Consider the following 6,778-nt stretch of genomic DNA (forward strand, 5'->3'; position numbering starts at 1 on the left):
TGAATTTCGCGCAAAGCTACTCGAGGGCTATCTGCGCTAGCCGTCCCTAATTTAGCAGTGTAATACTAGAGGGAAGACAGCTAGTCATCACCACCCACCGCCAACTCTTGGGCTGCTCTTTTACCAACGACTAGTGGGATTGATCGTAACATTATAACGCCCTCACGGCTGAAAGGACAAGCAAATTTGGTGCGACCGGGATTTGAACCCGCGACCCTTGGATTACGAGTCGAACGCCTTAATACACTTGGCCATGCCGGGCCTAGTTTTACTGATTAAAAACATGAAATACGCTAACGGTAGGCTATTTTTGATAAATAAAAGTGCTCTCAATTGAATAATAAAGCCATGTTGGCCTCCTAAATAAACTTTATTGTTTTACATGGTCATGAAAAAGCATACTTGATGCCATACATTCACAAAATTTCGCAGTACACCGTTTGGGAACCACTGACATTCTGAAGAAGAACTTTAATAACTGTTTTGACATTTTCAGTTAAAACAGTTTAACTGTGCTGAAAACGATATTATACGGAAAAAATAATAAGAATATAAGGCTGAGTTAAATAAACAGAATGCAATATTTAAAATCAAGGAAAATAATTATACAATACATTAAAAACCATGAAGACACTTAGGGTGTCACCTACCATGTAAAATTCTAAGCATAAAATCGCCTTAACTTGCATTTAATTTAACATTGTTAAGTCCAAAAGAGCTGTGTTAGCACAATTGCTAAGTTAAATCAGTGTCATATTGAAGTTTAAACCTTTTTCAGATGTAACCATATATATTATAAAGTTACGTTAAACTTTTGACACTACTTAAAATACAAGAGTCTGAATAACATAGTTCAGTTGTAAATCTTCCTGATTGACATTTTTACGCAAATTCAACTGCAATAGAGATGGGTGTAGACTTCAAGGAATTTCATTTCCCATGGATAAACGTCTGCATGTCTTTAGTTGCATAAACATTGGTTCATTACATTTCAGATCCACGAAACTCTTGCACGTTCTCTGGATCGTTCGTGGCCATTAGACCCCTGACCGTAACTATTGCTGCCTTCCTTGGTATAATTCGAGCCTCTCCCCCTTAAAAAAAATCATGCCCACGCCCATGAAAGATTGTATCTTTATTTTAGGCGACTTCGCCAAACGGACATAATGGCTTTTTGAACCGTTCTTCAGAACACCACACTTTTTATTAGCACCTGTACCTTCTATGCACACATTTAATATTTAAAGCACCACATGGATTATAAATGTTGTTTTATGTAATAATTTTATGTAACGTTTGTTGTTTTTCCTGTAATTTGTGAAAAACAACTAAATCACTGTGTAACGTATTTATGACGTCATATCTGCACCCTGCGTGTTCATAAACGAATTTGAATTTTGAATTTAAATTTCGCGCAGAGCTACTCGAGGACTATCTGCGCTAGCTGTCCCTAATTTAGCAGTGTAAGACTAGAGGGAAAGCAGCTAGTCATCACCACCCACCGCCAACTCTTCGGCTACTCTTTTACCAACGAATACTGGGATTAACTGTCACATTATAACGCCCCCATGGCTGAAAGGACGAGCATGTTTGGTGCGACTGGAATTGGAACCCGCGACCCTCGAATTACGAGTCGAACACCTTAACACACTTGGCCATGCCGGACCGTTTATAAACGAATGCCACCCGCTTCGCGAACATTTTCTCTTGGGTCACTCTTTTACCAACGAATAGTGGGATGGACCGTAAGTATATAATGCCCCCACTGCTGAAAGGGCGAGCATGTTTGGTGTGACGGGGACTTGAACCCGCGACCCTTAGATTATGATTCGAGCGCCCTAACCATCTGGTCATGCCGAGCCTAAGATATGTGCATAAAAATATAGCTATTTGTAAACAAATATCTAAGCTGATCAACCACAATTTTCAACATACATGTGTATGTTTACAGCTAAGTTTAAAAGCAATATATAGGAATTCATTATGAACGCTTACATTTTGCTCTTTTTCCTAAATACAAAAAAAAAACGCTAACACGAAAAATGAAAACACCTAAGGTGGGCCAGGGAAGTTCTGTATACATGTTACTTAAACAAATAAGAGAGAGAGTGAAAACCGTGATATATTAAACACGGATCTTTTCAAAATTAACACCAAATGATCTTAACGTATTGTACACCCACCTAATTCATCACAAACGAAAAGCGCTAGAGACTTCAGTAATGATTCATTTTATTGGCACCAGAACAAGTGCTCACTACAGAGCAGAAAGTTGACTTAATCACGATAATGTGGATATCACTAATCAACACAAATGGCCAACAAAACTAAAAACTGAAAGCTTTGGCAACTTTTCTGGTTCTATTTCGATCCCAGTAATGAACTATAACGGTACTGAAGGCGATCACCCACTTCTTTTGCCATGTTGGATATAGGTTAAAAATCCCATTGCTGTGGAGAACCGTTTTTAGATTTACATTTTTTTTAGGTTTGTCACACAGGTGGCGCCAGAAGCATTTTACACTGATGGAGAGGGACTCTTAAAGTCAAAAAATAGGACCATTATTTTAAGCGTATGATTTAAAGTGTAAATATTACGGGTGTTGTGTTTTATAGTAATATAAATATAACTTCAAATAATCAATATTAAACCTGTATTTTTTATTTTTGTTTAAAATTGAATACGGTGATTGATGATTATTATTACTACTAAAATTGAAAATGTTATTACACTGGTATTATATTTTTGAAATAAATATTTCACACTTGCTGTTTCATACCGCTTGTAGCACAAGGGTCAATAGACACGCACCAAAAATAAACTTCGTCGTGATACAAAATTACAACGTCCGGCAGAAGGTTATTGCTAACCAATTAAAATCCATCAAGAGAAAGGAAATATTTTCTATGTCTCTTCAGTTCTTAACGAGTGCACACAACACACAAATTAGTAGGGACCATAACGCTATCATTTGAGCTAAAATTAACATAACAATTACAGTACTTGACCGTCAGGTAACACTAATGACCATAACATCGTTTGTAAAAAATATTACTGAATATTTTATTAACAAGTCGTTTACTATACTTTCGCTAACCGTTCCAGCGTTCGTATTACGAATTAACGTTTACTCTTTTAAATTCTTCCATGACTTGGAAAAAAACAAACTGGTTTCTTCTCCACTTTGTGTCATGACAAAGTTTCTTTTTCTCGTCGTCATGATTATTACTAGTTTATGAGAACATAAATACTGTAAAGTGTACAAATGACATTGAAGTACTACTATTTATAAAGCGAAAGAAGTGTTTTACTCGATGTTTTTAATTGAATTAGCCTCTATAGCCGTTCAGTGGCAGTGTCTTTTCTAATTCTGCAGGCTGAGTGTGATGGGATAACCCGTACAAACAGGTGAATTTTCCACATGTTTATAGTGTAAGCAAATACTAGGAAATGGCCCTCAAACCATTACCTAATTAAGGGTGGATTTAGTGGTGATTTATAGGGTTACAACACTAAACGTTTGAAATATCATCAAGTGTTAGGTGGCTTATATCATTCTGACCGTTGTGGCGTGAACAACGTTTTAAAGTTGGTAAAGCATGATTGTAATTAAGTTACTATTCATCAGACATCATTAGTGGGCCTACTATGTTTTTTTTTTAACACTACATTCCATATCTGGCCTCTTAGGGACTTGTAAGAATTAGAAGAGTATAGGCACATGAGGTAGGAAGGGGACAACCTCCCTATCTTGTAATACATACGGTTATTCAGGAAAAGTTAGAATCATTTCAATAAACCCACCGTCACTACGTAAATCAACATTAATATAATTATCAAATGAAACCGTTTTCTGGTGGGTAGTCCTCTTATGGAATACTTATTTCCTAAACTTCAGTTTTATTACTCTTAACCTCATTTGGGCAAAACGTCTACAGACACCCCATCCCCTTTGAAAAATCCCCCTGTACTTCTGTGTACAGTATCAGTACTCCAACCCATAATGGATGTAGTGAACACGGTGTAGTTGAATTATCATTATTATACACTCTTCTAATTTTTGAAAATTCCTAAGGGATTAGATATATAATGAAGTTTTTAAAAGTATAATAGGCCTTATAATAATGCCTAGTAACAAGAAAAGTCATTATATACGATTGTTTCCTGATATTTGCTCAAAATTACTCAAGTGCTGTCTTTGCTAGCTGCCAAATTGGACTGATAGATCAGAGGGAAGGTAGTAAGTCAATATTGTCCACCGCTGAGTTTGGGGATACTCGTACCTGATTCAACAGCTGGATTTGACCGTTACCCTTATAACGTTCGCATGGCCACAAAATGTGAAACACGAACTTTATTTTTATTCTTTTGTGATAATGGAACCCGAACTTCAGACCCTAAATCCTTATCCAGCACGCTAACCATTGTATTATGCTGAGCCCACCTTAGATGTGACACAAGACTGATTGTCGATACATACTTTTAGTACCTGCAGTTGCCTCACTAGTATTTTTATCATATCTATGATATTAATTAATTTCTATGATAAGAAATGAATGCCTGATCAATTGTTTATGACGTCACAAACAAAAGAAATAAACGGTCTGCATCTTACGCCCATTTTATTATAATATTTACAGCTTTATAACAACGTATGGCACGATAGAACACCACTTTAACTATTTCAGTTCAGTAGAAATTGACATGAACACAGACATTTTCCATAGCAGTCAAACTGGCTCTGTATGTCACGGGTTCGAATCCCCTCACGCCAAACATACTCGCCCTTTTAGCCGTGAGACGTTATAATGTGCGGTCAATCCCACTATTCGTTGGTAAAAGAGAAGCCCAAGAGTTGTCGGTGGGTAGTGATGACTAGCTGCCTTCCCTCTAGTCTTACACTGCTAAATTAGGGACGGCTAGCACAGATAGCCCTCGTGTAGCTTTGCGCGAAATTCAAAACAAATTTTTGTTTTAGAGATTTCTATATGATGTCAATATTACGTGAGAAAAAAACCACATAAATTCACACTTGGAGAAATAATATTTTGGGCAAGTCAAAGTATACGTATGTGATATCCTAGAAAACGTCAGTTATATATTCAAGTTTTAGAATATTTGGACATTATTTATCTTTTTTAAATAACAAAATGTTTCTTCATGGGAGACAAAATGAATAGGCAGAAATAATACTGACTTCAGAATACAAACCAAAGTACTGTGTTGATCTTGTTCTGTGTTTCTTGCTACTGTTTTATATTTATAGCAGTTGTTATGCACGTGGTATTTTTCAGAAGGCAATTATTGTAATTTTCTGTCGAAGCTCATCCATACGCCTTTGTGATGGCAGCGTAAATAAACATTACTAATTTTACTACAACAAACTACACAAAGATATGGTGATGTGTTATCTGTGATGAAAAGTCTGGTTTGGTTTGTTTTGAATTAAGCACAAAGCTGCACAATGGACTATCTGTGCTCTACTTACCATAATACCCAGATTTTAGGGCTGTGAGTCCGCAGACATACTGCTGTGCCACTGAGGGGCCGTAATGAAAAGAAACAAAATTAAAGCAAGTAACTGGCAGCAAAAACACTGAAGCAATAACAGTATATTAATAGTAGAAACAGCAACAGTAGTAACAGTATTATGATTATTACTCGAAACTGTCTTATGCATTATGTTGAAGTATTCTTTTAACAAATTTATTTGAAATTTGTTGGATCAATCTCATTAAATATTTTTGTATCCATACATGATTATCAAATTCAAAACATAATATTAAATTAATATAGTTATTCCCAAATACAATTACTAGTTCCTAGTTTCATTTAATATTCAGAATAGAGCTTTTATCAGTGTCAAATACGTCTGTCACATTCACCGTAAAGTCCCCACAGTATCTAAGCTTTAATACCTTAAAATATTTAAGATTTAAGTTTTACTACAAAATCATATAATTAGTATGGTTAAATGGTTTTACAGAATCATGATTATGAACATAACTCAGTGAAAACTTTTACTGTATTGATTCAGTATTTAATAATATACTTTTTACACACACAAAGTGAGTTGTATAGACCTAACTTTGACCTGCAATAAAGAAAAAAATATTTCACCACGTGAGAATTTATGTGAATTGTTTCCGCACTTCTTAGATACCCGTATGTATGTTTAAAGATCAAAACATGATCGTTACAGAAAATGTCCGGGTACCATATTTTGTGTCAGTTTCAACTGCACTATTTTGGACTCGTCGGCGCTCGATTTCCTGTTACTTAACTTGCAAATAAATAAATAAATAAGATATTTTATTGGCTATTTTGATAGGCTAAAAACCTTATAATGGAAACTTACTCCCATAATTTTCTGAAACCAATAAATGTATTCTCAAGAAAGTAGTTTGTTACAATGAAAATTCATTAACATTTAATATATGATTTACAAGTTTTAAATGTATAATAGTCATAAATGTGTATAACTAGGTGCCTGTTAAGTTACTTCGATGTATTCTATCTCTTCATAGTCCAAGATTTACACACGCTAATTTCCGTCTTTGATGATGGTATTTGTAGTTTATTACATTGGTTAACAAAACCCAAATCACTCGCATAGCAAGCACGTGACAGTTATAATACGACATAAATTAGGTGCGAGACAGTAATAAACAACACAAGCTTTTATATAACGGACGTGTTCTATATGAGTCGTCATGCTGTTGAAGAAAAATTGATGGTCTAAACCATTATTGCTTTCTACTTTCTGACGATTAAATC

This window comes from Tachypleus tridentatus, chromosome 10 (assembly GCF_004210375.1).
Source record: "Tachypleus tridentatus isolate NWPU-2018 chromosome 10, ASM421037v1, whole genome shotgun sequence".
Classification (NCBI taxonomy): Eukaryota; Metazoa; Arthropoda; class Merostomata; order Xiphosura; family Limulidae; genus Tachypleus; species Tachypleus tridentatus.